The sequence below is a fragment of the Pelodiscus sinensis genome, chromosome 7 (assembly GCF_049634645.1).
Source record: "Pelodiscus sinensis isolate JC-2024 chromosome 7, ASM4963464v1, whole genome shotgun sequence".
NCBI lineage: Eukaryota > Metazoa > Chordata > Testudines > Trionychidae > Pelodiscus > Pelodiscus sinensis.
Window position 1 is genome coordinate 59183078 of NC_134717.1, and position 19333 is coordinate 59202410.

Consider the following 19333-nt stretch of genomic DNA (forward strand, 5'->3'; position numbering starts at 1 on the left):
CCAAATTTGGTGGTCCTAGCTCTTACTGTTTTGGAGGAGTTCTTATACAAACAAACTCAAAGACAGACAGGTGTACATTTCTAAAACTACATAGCAAGATAGGTAATGATTGAAGACACAGAACCGTAACTTTTAGCACACCACGGCAGCACACACTAAACAAGAGGGGGGAGGGTAGTGGCACAAAACCTGTAGACAAAAATACACCGAACTGTAATAAAAATTCTGTTTGAGTCTCGGTGTTATATCATCAAGGAAAATGTTGCAAGGCGCAGTAACAGCAGCCACAGAGAGAGGTAGCTACAAATGTCAGAAGTGTAATGCGTGTGACCAAAGGAGACAGTGCTGTGGTACTGACCTGAGAACAAGCAAAAGGCTTTCAAAAGCAGAAGAGTAAGAAGCAAAGCAATGCAGAAGTAAGGGCAAAATCTACATTTCATAGGAATCTGCCTTTGACCAGAATCCATCTCTAAATGGAAGAAGGCTATTCATACTTTCAAAGGTTTTAAGACCAGAAAGGACGCAAGGAACATCTAGCCAGACCTCATGTCCAACATGAGCCAGAGACTTTCATTCAGTCACTCCAATAACTTCTATTGGAATACTCTTTGAAAGATTTTCCAGTCTATACATTTTTTGTAGGGAGTACAGAAGTAATAAACAAACCAAAAAACCTCCCACCCTTCTTTTTCTCTACAATAGTTATAATACAATATACATGCATACATTAAGGATCAGGCAAACTGGAGAATCTTCAAAATAAATTTCTTCAAGTGTAGTTCTATTCTGAAAACTCACAGATGCTTCTCTCAGTAGTTCCAAACAAAATCTGCTCATTTACAAGTAAAAAGATGTTGCCCCCCTACCAATTCAAACTCGGCATGATTCTGAAAGTCAAGCTCCTTTCTTTCCAGCTCAGACCTTCCTCAGCAATAAAGATTTCACACTCAAAAGGTGGTTAAAGGAACATGGTGAGAGTCATTTTCTTTGAAATGTATTTTCTTTACATTTCTGCCGACGCGCACTTTAAACAATACTCCAGCTTTTAATTTTTTTTTAAAGAAGGTAAGGGATTTTCCAGTTCATCTGCTTATGTTTAGAAAGTCTCAGAGGGGTAGCAGTGTTAGTCTGTATCTTTAAAAACAATGAGTAGTCCTGTGGCAATCTTAGTCCTGGTCTACAATAGGGCTTTATTTCAAAATAACACTTCTGAGGTCGAATTTGTAAGCCGAGTGTCCACACTACCAAGCCCATTATTTCAAAATAAGGGGCTTATTTCAAAATACATACTCCTGCTTTCCTTAGGGAATAACGCTACTCCCCAGAGTAATTCAAACTAACAGCTCCCCAGCGCTTCCTGGGGCTCTAAGTCGAGGTAGCATGTCCACATTAATGGAACCTGCCTTGGACTAATTTTGAGTAGTGAGGACATGATATTTTGATTCTGTTATTTCTGGAGTTATTAAATCGATTTTAGTTATTTTTAAATCGTTTCCTTGTGTTGACGTGTCCTTGGAGACTAACAAATATATATAGTGCCATTTGGGCACAGCAAGAACACCACTGAGCCCACTCAGACCCAATTTTGCTCCTCTTCCCAACTTCAGGCACGTCTGCCTCCTGTTTGGTTTCCATTTTCCTGCTGCTGTTACCAATGAACATCGTCTTTCTGAACTCTGGGGGAAAGCTTGGATTCCCAGAGCACTGCAGGAAAGGGATGCCACTCTCCAGTTCTAGTGACAGGAAGTTCTACCAACAGCTAAATGGTGAACTTGCTTATTCCCTTTGGCTGTGTTTACACGACAAAAGCTATGCACAGGCTCGTCTGCCTGAGCTAGCTTCAGCTACTGTAGGCGTTGACAGGAGTGAAGACAGCACGACCTGCGCTTCATTGTGGGTACTATAAACTCAGCACACACATTGGGTACACATTTGTCTCAGTAGTCAACTCTGAAGGTGGCAGTGTGCTCTCTTCACTGGTACTGTTGCCCCCGTTCGCTACATTCAAGCTAGCTTGGGTAGGTAAGCCCATGCACAGACGTATCTAAAGCACACATGCTGCCAAAACCCAAAGAAAGAGACAAATATTGTTTCTTTGCTCTTTCATTTGTAGCAATCATGAGTGTTACTTGGAACAATGGCAAGTGCAACATGCTACAGGGAAATGTGGTTTCCCAGATGACCGGGTGTGACATCGCGTCGGGGTTCCCCTGTCTCCTGCACCCCCGTAATGGCACAAACAGAGTCCACCAGCCAGTAGAATAGAGGGAGTTTATTGCTTCTCCAGGATACAGTACAGCATAGAAGTAATCTGGTTATAGGGCAGGCCTAGGATGCCTCAGCCCCCCTTGAGATGGGGGAGACTGAGCCCCCAAATCCCAGCCCCTTGCTTAGGCTGCCTCCTCCATGATACCAGACAGAAACTCAAACTCTCTTCCAGCCCTGCCCCCCAGCCAGGTGTTGGTCTCCACCCTCCTTCCTTTGTCTCCCTCCCTGGGAGGCTGAACCTGGGTGTCTGGGTTAATCCACATTTGGGAGAATCAGTGAGAATCTCCCGTCACAGCACAGGGGGATCCCGGGTCACAGAGCAGACAGCACCCCCACTACGCCACACCGGGTTGTTTTAACAATTCTGTTTCACAACGCCACCACCAGACTTGACTCTCCTCACTTGCTCTTAATGGTATTGCATAGTTGAACAGAAGTAAAAACACAAAAACAATAACAAAAAAATAATCCCAAATAATCCTTCAAAAAAAAAAAAAAAAAAAAAGTTTGCATATTGTGACTCTATACACAAAGGCGGAATGTATCTCGTGAGTTTGAACGTGCCATTTGTACACAGATTTCAGTGAGTGTCTGACCTCCTTTTAACATTTCAGTGAATGTTCAGGCTGGCATTCTGTTCTAAATGCAAAGACCTACTCACGGCCACTCAATGAAGAATTCCCAGGGGGTTAAATTAGAAATCCACACTCGAGCGGCTACAAAATCAAAGATATTTTTAAAAAGCACTTTTGTTTTGGGTGTCTCAGTCAGTCATAACTTTAATGTCACTTACATTTGGAGTGAAATTTTATTTAATTTCTTTCCTTATGCATTTGCTCCCCCCCCCCCCACACACACACACTCAACTATCTCCTTTTGGGCCATTTTTTTCACATCAGCAAATCTAAATTTAGCCAACGTTTTGAAACATAGAGAATATGAAATAAAATAGCGGCCAGACAGAAATAGTTTTTTCAGAAACATTCCTATCTTTAGACTGAATCAATAAAAAAAAAAAAAACCCTGCCTGACTAGAGCAGAGGTATTTGATCAGTGGTCCGCAGACCCCTGGGCATCCATGGACTATATCTAGGGCAGTGTTTCTCAACCAGTGGTACCCTTACGGGTACTTGAGGGAAATCTGGGGGATACGTCAACACAATTGAAATTTGGAGAAAAATGAATTTTTGTTTTAAGTTTTACAGCCCTTTATTATTTTTGTACTTTTTACACCCAAAAATGTCATTGCCCACCCAGCTACAATTAAGTTGTTTAAAGAAATGTGTTGCAATGGTAGAAAAAAATTGTGTGTGTCTGAAAACTGGGTACTCGGAGTACTTATTTTTTTTGTTTGGAACAGGGGTGCTTTATAAAAAAAAAAAAAAAGGTTGAGAAACACTGGTCTAAGGAGTCCACAAAAGCTTGTTCTTACTATAAAACAATGATTCTCAGACTGTGGTCCCGGACTCCTGGGGATCTGCAAAACTAAGTCTAAGATTTCCTCTGGCATACTCCTTCTGGCTTGAAAAAGCTAATTGACAGCAGGCAACTGAAAAATAGTTCCTAGACTATGGCCTGGTGCAGGGCTGAGCAAAATATGGCCCACGGGCCAGATTCAGCCCACCAAGCCACAGTATCTGGCCCGTGGATGCAGCGGGGAGCCTCACACAGACTCCCTGCTTGCCCTTCCCCCACCCCCACACATACCGCTCACAAAAGTGGTGGCTGTGGCGGTTTCTCTTTCTCAGCTGTGAGCCCAGGGGAGGGGACAATGGTGCTTCATGCACTCCTCCTGCCTCCAGCACAATCTCATTGGAAATTTCTGGCCAATGGAAACTGCCTGACTGAAGAACAGGCAGCACATGAAACGCCCCCCCCCCCCACCCCACCCTAAGGCTCTTATTCACCATGGCACATGGCCTGTGTAGCCTCTGTAGGGGTGAGGCAAGCAAGCGGGCTTCCCAGAGAAACATGCTGGGCTGCTGGCCAGGAATCACCCAGGTAAGTCTCCCAACCAGAGCCTGCCTCTGGCACCCAGCCCCTCCCTTCCCCAACCCACTGCCACCCCACATAACCCAAACCCTCTGTCCCCTTCCTGAACCCATACCCCCTACCAGACCCTGCACCCCAAACCCCTGCCCAATGTCACAACCCAAATGTCTGTACCTCAGTCCAGTGCCCCAGGTCACAAACACCTCCTTCATCCAAACTCCCTCCAAGTCCACACACACCCCCGTACCTCAATCCCTTACTCCAAGCTCTCTTCTGCACCCAACCTGCATCACAGACGCTGCACTTCCTCAGTCAATATCATGGTTGTGGCCCTTGACCACTTTCTAAATTCTTGGAGTGGCTCCCCCATTAAAAATTATTGCCCACCTCTGGTCTGGTGCCTATTGACTAGCAGTGCAAATGGAACTGTCCTCTCATTTAACATTGACTCCCCTGGTTTTCAGCTGTTAAATTACATTAGAAGTTAAAAATATATTTAATATTCCCAAATATTGTTTCTGTATATTCAATGGCTACAGTTGCTAAAGGAATTAAAAGTTGAACCTCTCCAGTCCAGCAACATTCGTGGTCCAGCATGATTTTAGTTAGCCAGATGCCCACTTGCCATGGGTGTGGCCAAGTTTCTCATGGTCCCATAAAGTCTGTTTACAGCTGCCAATCCTGGCTTTCAGTATTCTGGGCTATTATTTAGCTCTAATTGAGCCCTAAATTAGGAGTTTTCAAAGTTGGGGTGTGGGCCCACCTGGGTAAGCCATTGGAGAGCAACAAGATGTTTTGTTCACCTAAACATCCATAGGTGTGGAGCCGCACAGCTCCCATTGGTTATGGTTCATCATCTCCAGCCAACAGGATCTGCAGGAAGTGACATTCCTACGGACGCTCAATTAAACAAAGTGACTTGTGGCCTGCCCGTGGCTCATCCAGGCAGGCCGCGACCCAATTTTGAAAACCCCTGCCCTAAATGTTTTCTGAGAGCCAAGTAAACAGTGGAAGTGCTGGTAATCCTGCTAAGCATAACCACGGGGTTTTATGCTTTATCTATTTATTTCCTTTGGCTGATACACAATTTTACTGTAACAGCACTGACACTTTGTTATGAGGAGAGCTGATAAACTGTGGCTAGGCTCAGGTTTATATAGGGTTTATCAGTATAATCATACATTACAAAGCAGCTTTGCTCTATTTATTTACCTCAGTGAAATAAAAATAGAGAGAGACCCACTCACTACAATATTGACCTCCTGCGGGTCAGCAAATTCGTTGGTTCAGCACTGGTCAGGTCCCGAGGGTGCTGGACTAGAGCGATTTAATGCTTATTAATAAAACTGGCTAATTTTTTTAAAAAATAAAGCTGTTTCCTCTTGAAAGGATTTGAAATGTTACGGATCAATGTATTCAAGATTGTGAGCTGCTCAGATATGTTGGTAACAGAAGCTGCATAAGCACCTAAGAGAAACAGACTAGACAGAGCCCTGCGTGGATACAAAACTTGTGTCTACGTTCGCAAAAATGATCCGTAGATACCCACATCTACCTCTGCGGATGTGGATACCCGTGGATACAAAGCAGACTTGAAGGGTCCTAAATACAAAATCAGTATTCACAAAGGCAAATGTGAACCGTGGCTATCCATGGATGCGGGTACCTGGATTGGCAGGGATCTAAAGATGGTGATTGAGAGGGGGAAAAGTGAAGGTACGAAAGTTTTAAAATATTCTAGGAGAGAAAGTTCCCAGATGGCCTTACCAGTTTCAATGACTATTAGCCAGGATGGGTAGGAATGGTATCTCTAGCCTCTGTTTCTCTGGAAGTGGGAGACAGGGGCGGGATCATGTAAAGATTACCTATTGTGATCCCTCCCTTGGGGCATCTGATATTGGCCACTGTCTGCAGACAGGATACTAGGCTGGATGGACCTTTGGTCTGACCCATTATGGCTGTTCTTATGTTTAGTATCGCTTTTTTCTCCCCAAGAGGAGACTCTTCAGAGGCACCTGCATGCCACCCACACCGCATGGTGTAGCCCAGGTGTATGAACATTAAGTGTATGCCTTGTATCCCATTCTCCATTACCAACCTGTTTGCTTTATAATTTTAAGGACATTTTTCAAATCAATAGAGACCCATTATTAAGGAGAGCTCCAGAATGAAGCTGGAGTTCAAAAACGTTACTCTCCACAAAGAGAACAAATCCCATGAACGGAGTTCCCCAATGTTGCACATTGTCTCAGATATTCTCGGGGATAAAGTTCTCAAGGTACCTCTCCTTCCCGCCCAGGAAATCAGTCAGTGCAGAGTACAATACTAAGTGATAAGAAACTACTCCAGGAGTGAGCTCTCTTCCCAATAATGACAAAACCCCTAATGAGAGCCATCGTAAGAAGTTCTTCCTGGGAAAATACAAAGACACACATCTTCAGAGTGACTCCACTCCCCCTCTCCTGGGATTTGAACTCCTAGCTGAAATAAAGGAATCTGATATGATTTTTTTTACTTGAAGATGTAAGTAGCAACGTAAAAAAAATGATCCCTGCAGTGAAGGAAAATGCAGGTCTTATTTATAATAACAAAGGAGTCCTAGTTTATTTGGAACAATGTCAGATCCCCACTAGGGGGTCAGAACCATTAGGGTTCTTTGTGCAATGCCTATTGTACATTTCCTACTGCAATGTTCAGATGTCATTTCGAAGATACAAGAAAGAATCTCTTACTAGTCTTTCAAGATTCGAACAGAGGCCTAGGCCAAATGGAGAAATAAACTTGTTAGGAGAAGAAACATATTGGCTTGTGTCATGTAGCAGAAAATAAAAAACGGGGGCATCACAAAAAAAAGTGAGGAAGGGTATTTTAATCAGTTAGTAACTGTAGTGACTCCCAAAAAACTACAGAGCAGTAGCACCGTAACACATCTTTGAGGGTTGGATTACACAAGTTTCTTAAGTGTGCACATAATTTTAGTGAATAGCAAGCGTACACCAAAGTTTAAGTTACTTGCTGATTTGGGTCTTGAGTTGGATTTAGTTAATTAGTTAATTGCTTCTAACTCTGACTTTCACAGAGAATATTAAATTAGGCCTCTCTCTGATTTTCAGTTCTTGTAACAAAATCAATACCTGACACTTACTTACACTCACCGCTTTTTTAAATTAAATGCAACAATAATATAAATATTTTAAAGGATGCTGTTGCAATACGTACTTTGGCACTTATGTGTGTGAATACATTTATGCCAACACGTGTCAGCTTTTCCGTGCAATTCAAAACTTGGTAATCTATATTTCATAAATAAAATAGTGCCTCTTCAAAGCTCATCACTGTATATTGTTAAACACATTTATATACTTCACCAGAAATTGACTAGAAGCAGTAAAATAAAGATCACACATTCAGAGCTGCCCCAGTAGCCTTAGTCATCTCTGATAGAGAACATTCCAGCCTCGATTAGAAATTCACACACTGCAGTTGTCACACGGGAGGTAAAAAATAAGGGAAAATGCTGAAGAGTCGCGTTTGTATGTGTAATATGCACAGGAAAATCTCAGGCTTCCTCGCGTTTTCCAATCCAGACAGACAAGTACAAAGTACATCAACCCAGAAGCTACAAGTGGAGGGTGTGCATGTAGCACGCAGCTTTGAACAGTATATTTCCCTGCAGACAAGTTATACGCACTCCAGCTGCAATTGCCTCACATTTGTTTTTCTCATGGCAGTAAGTCAGGGCGGTAGGCACCAATCCACACCCATCACCAGACTGAAGGTTAAGTGCTCTCCGTTACCTGAGAAGTCCAATATCCTATTGAGACACATCATTGTGGCTTATCACTTTTCAAACATGGCTATGTTTCATTTAAAAATAAAATCAACGGAAGACTACACAAAACTATGTGTCCTTTCACAATGAATAGCTATTAAGAGGGGAAAAAAATAGTAGAAAAAAATATAAATAACATCTCCCAATTAGTTGGCAGATAGCTACAGTTTGTACAATTTTGCTACCCCCTTCTGCTGTTGCTTTATTTCAGATGTCTTGGACTATGCTTTGCTGTCCTCCAGAAGCCCCACTGCTCTCTCAACAGTAGTTTATAGCTCAATTTTTTTCATATAAAAAGAAAACGTGGTCTATTAACGGGCTCCCAATTTAGTTTTTACAGTGGAAAATGGGTTATAAGTGGCTGACAGATGGTTGCTGATTGGGCATCTTGAAATTTTGGAGAGGGGGCAGTTGAAAGGGTCATTCCCCCCCCCTCCCGACACATCCTCTCATCCCCCGTACCAATTACTTCTCTTCATTTCTCACATGAATTTTGTGCTCCTGCCCTGTCACCACGTTTTCCCTCCTGACCCACTGATCATAAAGGATGATAGGCTGGGTTTGGGCTTGATTGTTTGCTTTTTGAGAGTTTAAATGGAAGTGCTGTACGCTTAGGTCTTAATGTTCAGCAATGACATCAACTGAAAGGGCCCACCGTTTCATGACATCATCCAACAGAGTCAACCCTCCATGCAGAATGCATCTTTGGGCAGCTGGTGCCAGGCCAGGTTCTACTGAAATTTATCCAATACTTGAAAAGCGTTCAGTCTAGGGCTTAGGTCTCACATCTTCAAAATTCTGCAGTTTGCACTTGTGCTTGGGCAGCTAAGTCACAGACTATGGTTTCGGCTCTCTGATTAGATGTGCACACAAGCAATTATAGCACTTACATGCATGAATTTAGCTTACTTTTTCCATGCATACTCTTACATGCAACTTTGAAACGAAATTTCCCATCATCATTTTTCCAGCAGCATTGAACTGTTCAAATGTTCACTCAAAACTAACACGTAGCAAGCGTGAACATGACTGAATTGAATTCACTTAAAAATTACAACAAATACAAGTTAATTGTATGCTGCTCTAGTGATGTTCATATATTTCAAAGAAGGAATCATTCTTACCCAACTTAACTAGTCTTCTACTAATTCAGGATGTTTATTTTTTAATCTTCCTACCTCAAATATTGATCTTTTTAATTTTTTAAATCAAAATTCCTCAGGGGCTTATCTAATCTTGGACCTACTCAGCAACTGTTATTCCTGAATTACTTCATGTGTGAATCCAAAGGTAGATCCATCTTATTCTGGAATATGAACATAGAGTTATTCAGGAATAGCAGTTTCATGTGTAGACAAGCACCAGGAGATGCAACTTTCATTCTTTTTAAGCCAGGAAAGATTAAGTTTGACTTTTTTAGGAGGAAAAAAAAATCTCATGACAAGGTGCTGGCATTGATGTATAAAAATTATTTGTCTCACTCTACATGAGCCTTTGCTTGAGTGCCGCACGACTTTCATTTGTTGATCGATTTGTCAATCAGGCCATATATACACAAGCCAATGCTTAAAACATCAGAGCCATTGATTTCAGGAGACTGTTTATGAAAACAGAATAGCAAGTTCTCTTACTTTGGACAAGACGAGTTAAACACCACACACTGCTTGTTACACTGTTGCCATCTATTTGTGTGCTTCTCCTGGTAGTAATTTATTTACTCAATTAATTTTGCTTTTATTGACAAAAGATTGTCGGTGACTCTTGAAGCAATGGGCAAAGTAATGTTTTATTAGCAATCGCAAGCATCTGTGCCAAGTTTTTAAAACTCTCAGAAAAAAAATCACCGGTGGGTCTTTTAAGAAGCCACTAATTACTGGCAAATTTGGAGTACTTAACACTGCATTCATTATATCCTCACCTCTTAACAATAACTCAGATTACCCCTTGCTGCAGAAGACACAGAAAGAAAGGGAAAACTCCCTCCTGGCATTTTTATTATTTTGTATCTCTAGTAGCTTTTTCCAGGTAATTAACCATAAACCAGATTTTTTTATTTTATTTTATTTTATTTTATTTTGCAATTAAGAATGTACTAATTAAGGAAGGGTCTTACTGAATTTAAACTTTTGCTGATCTCTCTTTTGGGAGGAAGCAAAACAAATATGAATTCAGAAGGATTTTTTTTTCTTTTATTTCATTTTTGAAGGATGATTCAACATACAAGAAGTATATTTCCGGCTAAAAGAATGCTTGTAATATTACATTAGAGACAATTTAAAAATGGGTTAGAAATGGCCATCCACTTAGAGGGCAGTTTGGAAAGTAGGGAACAGGATCACTGCCTTGAATTTTTCTCTACACTGCCTATTCAGATGCTCAACTGACACAAATAGGGCTACCTTCCTTACAGACTTGTCTGTATTGCAAATTGTTACCGTGTTTGAAATACGTCTCTACAGAATGGAATAAGGTGATGGTAAATATGATTTTGCAGTCACCATAGACCAGGGCAAGGAGTATTCATAACATGCCAGCTAGCAATGCGTTCAGCCTCCGGGTTTACAAATGATTAGCTGTCACAATTTATTCTGATTGCTACTGACTGCAAAAGCAGGAGATACAAAGTAGGAGAGGTATCATCTTTTATTGGACCAGCTTCTGTTGGTGAAAGAGACAAGCTCCAAGTTTTCCCTGGGCCTGAAGAAGAGCCGTGTGCAGCCCGAGAGCTCGTCTCTCTCACCAACAGAAGTTGATCCAATAAAAGTTATTACCTCACCCACTTTCTCTCTTTCGCAGTGTGAATGCATGGTCAACAGCAGACCACAGAACTTGATTCATCACAACTTATGTGGCAACATTTTTAGAATATAGGAAAATGCTTAGGAATCTAAGGGGCGTCAGTGATTTTAATTGGCTTACTAATGGATAGCATGAACCTCTCTAATCCAAAACTCTCTTGTCCAGAAACAGCTGTTGTCTAGAATTATTTTAGATAGCCAGTTGTCCACTTTTCATGGGTGTGGCCAAATTTCCAGCAGTCCCATAAAGTTGCTTTACAGGCAGTTGTCCTAGCTCTCACTGTACTGTGCTGTTATTTAGCTCTAATTTACCCCTAAATGTCCTCTAACAACACAGTAAGTAGTGGAAGTGTTGGTAATGCTGCCAGAGAATATTGACCTCCCATGGTTCAGAAAATTCTCTTGATCGGAACCAGTCAGGTCCCATGGGCTCCAGACTAGAGAGATCCAAGCTGTACTACTCAGCATGAGTGAATGGCCCAGAATCTGTCCCAATACTCATGAGACACTGATGCATTAGAAATGAAATGAAACCTTTTTCCAACTGAAAAAAAAATCTTCTAGTTTGTGGTGATTTATTTTTTTGGTCTGGTTGATTGGCTGGTGGTTGGGGTTGTGGGTGGAGTTAGTGTCATTCATCACTGAAAGAATGAAAGGCCTTGAATAAGCATTCTGAATTACGGGTCCAACGTTGTTTGAGATGCTGGTCATTGCCCCTCCTAAATTGTATTCCTATAGATCTTTCTTCTGAACTCTCTCTCTTTCAACCAGGGCTCATCAGAAAGTGTCTACCACAAAAATGAGTCTGAAATGACAAGAGTTTTCAAGGAGAAATAATTTCTCAGTCCTCGGAGACTATTATGAAGAAGTGATAGGTATTTCTAAATATTGAAAGTGACTGTATCTTAATCAAGAATGATTATCTATGTGTGATTACTCTTTCTTGGGCTGATACACAGACTTTGCACAAAGTCCCGGAAAAAAAAACCTGTTCATCTTATGTGACAGCATATTTCAGAGGACGTAGTAAACATGTGGGTATCAGTCAAAATGATATCATGTTAGTAACCAGCACAGTGTTTCAAAAATAATTATTCAGATTGGAACATGCTATTCTTTGTTGCCTGATCATTCTAACTTACTTTTTCCAGCATTATTCTCATCTAGTTTCATCATACACATTTTGTCCTCTTCAGTTACATCATCATGGAATGAAAATGTGCCGCAGGAGGTAAACCTGCCCTAGAAAGTAGGTGTGAGTTCTTTACACTGTGCCAGCAGTTCCTCCTCAGGGATGCAAGTAAATTGGTTTACCTTGGGCATCCCTCCACTTTTTGTTCCTAATTTTATTCTGTTTTGAGTTTAGGTAGTGGACCCTTAACTCTACATCGATACCAGACTTGACAAGCAATTAAAGCAAATAATTTCCACTCATCAAACTTTGCCAAATCAGTCATCAGCCATCTGCTCTATCATCTGCCTCTCCTTGAGGTCTTGCTGCGAATCTGGAACCGCTTGCTTGGATTAAGAGGAACAGTACAAGCCTCCAAGCTGGTGGGATGCCAAGGGGATGAAGGTGACACACAGTGTGTGGGCACTCTCAGCCGTCTTTGCCCTTTGCCCTAGTTGTATTTTCCCTGTTTCATTATTTAATGCAACTATCCTTAAAAAGGACTATGATTCAACACAGCCTCTGTGATCAACCTGGAAAATTCTGGATGCAGAAACTAAATTAGAAAACAATTTAAAATGAAAGGCTTCACTTAATTACATGTAAGTCAATATGTAATGAGACTGAACACATGGTGGCTTAGATAGGATGTGACATTTTGTCATCATGAGCAGGAGACAAAAACCAAAACATCGTTTTCTTATAAAAATCTCTCTAATTAGTTCCAAATGGTAGAGTCTGGTTAGAGAGTCTGCTTCTTCACAAAAATGGTGACTCTCTTCCAGGTCACGACTGAGGCCACAGTGGTACAAAATGATGTACTTAGAGATTTCCTTAATCCTGATTGTTTTTTCAATTGTCAATCTTTTCTAACCAAAGGAAAGATAACGCCACAGAATAGATCCTGACTGCAGCTCTGGATAGTCACTCTTCATCATAGTTTCCTGTTACTCCTCATTGTTATAATTCCCAGCCTGATCAATAGCATTCATCACACAAGATTAAACACCGATTCTCTTTCACCACCACAATCTCCCACAACCAGGATACAGCAGGTATTTTTTTTCCCATAACCACGGACTTTAGCTGAGAAATCTATAGAGCAATACAAAAGGTCATTTCCCTCAGTGAAACCGATCTTCTCTCACATTGTCATTTATGATGGATGCAGACCAAACGCAAAGCAGACTCAAAACCTCCTCTTGACTAATAAATCAAAACTTTCTTTCACTTTCTAAATATTGGTGTGGACTCTGGAACCTGATTTATGTTAACTAAAACTAATTAAAATATAACGTGTTTGTAGGGGAGAGGGGGAGGATATCACATGGGGACAGAGAGCATTGGAGCTGCTAGATATCCCATTCCCATCACTAAGTAGGGGAAAAATACACTGAGTCTTTTCACCGGGAACCAAAGAGAATCCACCAGAGGCGACAGAAGGGTAGAAGTCCACCTGATAGGTACAGAAAATGGGGAATGAGGCCACTAGCATTAGGAAAATAAAAAAGGGAGAAAGTTTATAATCTTGTCAGGTCTGCAAATTCCTGGAACCAAGATGTCTCGTTTAATATGTTAATGACTTTACACTTGTGAGGTCCTTGTGAGGAAGGCTTGTATGCACACATGGTATTAGACCCAGTTTATTTCTGCGGAGGGAAAAGTCTACATTTGCAAACCTGGATACCTAGAGGCAGAACTCTAAATCTGTATTTAGGCACCCAAATGAAGGATGATCAACAGCAATGCCCAATAAGGGTAAGGAGAGTCGCTGGTGTCCAATAATTATGCAAATCTGTACACTTTTTTTTAGGTCTTTAAATATGGATCTAGGGACCTCACTTTCAGCAGCCAAGTTTGAAAATATTGGCCTAAGATTACAAACTAGAACCCTGACAATGCAATTTCCAGAAGTGTGCTTAATCCACTAGACTATAGCACTTTTGCAGCACGAACTAGCTGTATCTATGCTCTTACCCTTCACTTCATCATAGTAAATGTTTGTTCCATACAGAATAGTTCTTCGCAATTATAGTTCCCAGGGTTATCAGAGGGGAAGTTAGCTCTCCTTAGGGAGCATGAGCCTAGTTATACCACATATACAGGCACACCAACTACTAGCCTGGCACACTCTGCTCTGTGGGGCTCCTGCCAGCTTGGGAAAAACCTGTCGTGCAATGAGAGGATTTTAAATTTCCTCCTCAGTGCATAATGACCGGAAGGTTTCATGGTGGTTGTGGGACAAAAAGAGAAGACAAGCCACTAAAGAAACAATGAAAAAACAACATATGGTCCTGTAGCACCTTAAAGGACTTTTCTTTCATGCCTTGCACCACTCCCAGACATTGTGTCCTAGGCACGGCCTCTCGCTGCTCCCATTGGCTGCCAATGGGAGCAGCAGGGAAAGCCTCCAGGCAGCGCATCTGTGCACAGCTGTTTCCCCCAGTCGGAGGAGGGAGAGGGAAAGGGAGATCATGGGGTCGTGGGATTGAGTCCCACCACCTTCCTCTTGCCTCAGGAGCAACCACCACCAGCTTTCCCAGGGCTGGAACTAAGGAAGCAAAAGCCTCTCGATGCTATAGGACCATACTTTTTTTTTTTTTAAGTTTTTTTTTAAGTTACAGATTAATACAGCTTCCCCTCAGACATTTAAATGAACAACAGTGTCCCATGAAAGAGAAACACTTTTGTGGATGTATTTTAAAATCATTACCTGCCATTACTCTGCAGTGAAGTTGGTACCAAGCCATGTCCCTTCCTTATAAATAATGCTGCTTTGCTTGAAAATATGAACTATTCCTTCCCCTCTTCCCCCACCCCCTGCTTCTTGTTTGTAAAGCAGGCACTCTCCTAGAGGGCCAGTGCAGCAACGGAATTTCATAGCAACCCCAACACCAGCGCAAGTCCTTTGGGGATGTGAACTTTATTCATCTCTGGAACAACTAGGGGGCTTTTTTGGAGAGGGATGCCTGAACCCCACATGCATTTGCTGTACTTAAACGCCTTTTAATTCACAGTGTACACACATACCAACATTGTGCGCACACAGGGGAGTCTAGTCATCCAGGCAAGCCGAAGCCTGATCCCACTGAAATTAAAGGGAACAAGAGCTGGATCCTAGCTGCAGCTCCTATACACTCTGGGTATATTTTACATGGCAATGGCAATATGATAAACATTTATATTGGTCTCTCTCCACATTTTAGCGTGTGCTTGTACAAAAGATGCTTAAGGTGTTACCAGTGTTTTATTTCAAAGGACATTTTGTTAATGTAATTGAGTATAACTATTTACCATTTAAGAGCATGGGAATTATTATGTAGTTACTGAGGCAACTACTTGCATGTTCAAAAGCTTTAGGGGGTTGCTGGGTTAGTCTGTAACAGGAAAAACTTCAAAAACAACAAATAGCCTAGTAGCATCTTAAAGACTAACAAAACATGTAGATGGGTTCATGAGCTTTCGTGGGCACAGCCCACTTCTTCAGACAATTGGCGTATTAGAAGTCCAGATCCAAGAATAAATAAGGGAAGGGCTGGGAGAGGAAAAAAGGAGGGGGAAAGAAAAAAAAGAGCAAGACAGACAGTGAGTAGATGGTTGAAATAGTTACAAGAAGCTGATAAGAACAATTAGCAACCCCATTGTTTGTTTTGTTGGTTAAGTCATTAGGATGTGGAAGGTAGTGTGGGAGCCAGCCGATGTCCCTGTTCATACCATTTGCATAAGAATTAAACTTGTAAATGAACTGCACATCATTTAACTGCATATCCACTAACGTGATCTATGACATCAAATGCCAACAATGTCCCACTGCTATGTATATTGGACAGTCTCTACGGGAAAGAATTAATGGAGAAAAATCAGATACCTGAAAAGGCAACACACAAAAACCTGTTGGAGAACACTTTAATCTGCTTGGGCACACATTAATGGATCTCCAAGTCACCATGTTGCTTCAGGCCAATTCCACAAGCCAAATATACAGAGAAGGGTTGGAATGTAATTCATTTACAAGTTTAATTCTTATGCAAATGGTATGAACAGGGACATCCACTGGCTCACACACTATCTTCCACATCCTAATGACTTAACCAATCAAGCAAACAATGGAGGTGCTAATTATTCTTATCAGCCTCTTGTAATTATTCGAACCATCTATTCACGGTCTCTCTTTTTTTTCCTTTCACCCTCCTTTTTTCCCTCTTTTTTGGTCCTGTTTCCCCCACCCCAGTTGTTCCCTTATTTATTCTTGGATCTGAACTTCTAATACTCCAGTCATCTGAAGAAGTGGGTTGCACCCACGAAAGCTCATGATACCATCTACATGTTTTGTTGGTCTTTACAGTGCTACCACATTATTTGTTGTTTTTTAAGCTTTTACATAGTTACTGTGATGTAAAAAAAAAAGTTTCTCTGAGACTTTCAAAGTACAGATTGAACCTGTCTGCTCCAGCAACATCCATGGTCCAGCATGATTTTAGCTAGCTGGATGTCCACTTATCATGGGTGTGACCAAGTTTCCCGCAGTTCCCTAAAGTTTGTTCACAGCCACCAGCCCTGGCTCTCAGTGCTCTGTGCTGTTATTTAGCTCTAATTTACCCCTACTTGTCCTCTAACAACCCACTAAGCAGTGGAAGCATTGGCAATACTGTTAGACAATATTGATCTCCCGTGGATTGGCAAATGCTCTGGTTCGGCACCGGTCATTTCCCAAGGGTGCCATGTTAGAAAGGTTCAACCTGTACAATTATATAGTACAACATTGTGTGGAGTACATTAGCAATATAATCCATTGGCCACATAATTAAAAGGATCAACTTCCTAGGATATTTTATTAGATGAAGCTAAATCTTTATTCAAGTAGAAATTATATCCAAAATTCTAGCAACTTTGCAATATTAAAACTATGAGAACTAAAAGAGAAACATGGGAAATAAAGAAAAACAACTTTTCAGCAGGGACCAAATAAATTGAGTGTTTAAACACAGAATAGCCCCTTCAGGGCTTGATAACCTCTTCTCAATTGAGCAAGAGAGAAAACAAAATTAACTGGCGGTAATGTTTCTCTCTAACTTCTTCAAGCTGAATGTGCAATTTGGTAGAATAGGACTTCTTTTTTTTGCCTGCACCAAAATGTTCAGTTTTCCTAAGCTGAAATTAACCTACTGTAGGTTATGATCCAAAAATAAACATACATGCTGACAAACAGGAAAAAAAACCCTGTCAAAAAGACAGAAAAGTTCATTTAATATACGCCAGCTGATTAAATATTACTTAGACCTTTAAGTATTGCTGAGATTATAAGTGGTTGCACAGCTTAATACCAAGGTAAGTCTGATCGCTGTATTGTGAGTGGCAAGATAAATTTGGGATATGACTCTGTAGTTCTTGCAGAGATGAAGGACAGGGCATTATTGGCAATCGGGGCCACAGTTTGGGTGCATCTACTCTGTACCCTTATCTCAAAACAAGCGACACAATTTGAGCTAATTTGAGTTAATTTCAAAATAGCTTATTTCATGATTTGGTGCTGTCTACACAGTGCCAAATTTTGGAATAAACTACTATTCCAAAACATCCCTTAATCCTCATGGAACAAGGTTTACAGGGACTTTGGAACAGCGCTATATCTTTCGAAATAACGGGCGTGCTGTCAAGACGTGGAATAGCTATTTCTGGATAACAGAAGTATCTCGAAATAGCACACCAGTGTAGACATAGACTTTGGGTCCTGCACTGATGTGGGTAAAATACCATTTTTTAAAAATCTACTGAGTTTGAGAAACAATGCAAAGACTTGTAATTGACTTTCATTTTCATGTTCTGAACATCCCCTACTATACTGAGTAATAAAAACAGATGGCTGCATTTATGTGCAGATTTCTACATTTTATAGGATGTGAGGCTTAACTTTTCAGTATAGGAACATAAGAACTTAAAAGGTGTGTAGCATAGTTTTAATGCAGAGGAATATGTTTTTTAATAGAACAATCCCACAGGTCTTACCCATTATTCATGGTTCATATATAAACTGTTATTCCTATGGTATCATTTTGTAAAAGTGTGGCTGTATATAAACACACCCGCAAAATGCAAACTATCAACAGTAATTACAATATCTTGTACAAAGGGGGATATGCATGTGCACACACATACACAGAGGCCCACATTTCTACTGATCCAGGGATTGCTTGACACCTGCTCTGCCCCAGCCTTCATCCCCACTCCACCTCTTCCGCAAAAGCCCTGCCCCCGCCTTCCCTCTTTCTGCCTCACTTCCTCCTGCCTCATTCTGTCCCCTCCCCCGACACCTCAGCACCTCCTGCCTGTGGGACAGCTGATTGTAATGGGCAGGAAGTGCTTTGGGTTGGGGGAGGATCTGATGGGAGGAACTGGGGGGCACCCATGTAGTCAACACCTATGCACATACACGCACCCGCCAAAGTTTTCCACAGGTAAGTGCTTTCTCTTAAGTTCCTAAATTTTTAACCACTCGAATAAAAGTAGCTTACTGTGCAAAAAGGATGAGCGTCACAAATCCCAGCAAAGTCCATGGGAACTGCAGATGCTCCAGGACTTCTAAAATTAAGCCCGTTTTTATTTACCTGCCTCAATATGGATTTAGGAGCTTACTTGACACAGTTTGGAAAATGGGATCTATTAGAGCATACTATAAATCTCCTTTTTGCTATTCTCATAGTCTTTTGGGAAAATGCATCTGAGGCATAAACTTATGCACAGCTTAGGGTTTTATTTATAGAGGAGGGGGGCTATTTTGTTTTGATTGTGAGTTTAGTATTGAAATAAATCTGCACGGGTTTGATTTGCCTTAGTCTCTGTGTGTTCAGTTTAGAAGGGTAGTACTGTCACTGGCTTAGTGACATTACACCAGGCCTGGTAGTCTCATTTACTTCATTAGGATGGTTTCTGCAATGTGTGTAAGGATGGCAGAGTTTGGACTTAGCAGATAGCTCGATAGGATACATTTTCCACACTTGTTTTCCTTGCTGCAATTTTTTTCTTTCATCACTTTTCTTGCATTCTATACTGACAAAAAATACCAGTGCTAAGATGACTAGAACATCGACTTAATTTGATTTTTGGTTATGGATTTATATTGAGGTGTGGTCGTTTTTGTTTGTGGTTGTGATGAGAAGGCTGTTGGAAAAGGGGTGGGTTTTTTTTTTCCATTCTGTGGTGTAAGTGATGTCGTTGAATTCCTAGCTATTGAAAATAAGGCCGCACTATTTATAGCACTGCTATGAATGAAGA

At 41.2% G+C, this 19333-nt stretch overlaps 1 protein-coding gene across 10 annotated transcripts in view; it reads right to left on the bottom strand.

The window, feature by feature from the left end:
- ERBB4 (erb-b2 receptor tyrosine kinase 4) overlaps window positions 1-19333 on the bottom strand; it is a 935749-nt gene that overhangs the window by 566956 nt on the left and 349460 nt on the right. The gene's annotated exons all lie outside the window — the stretch shown is intronic.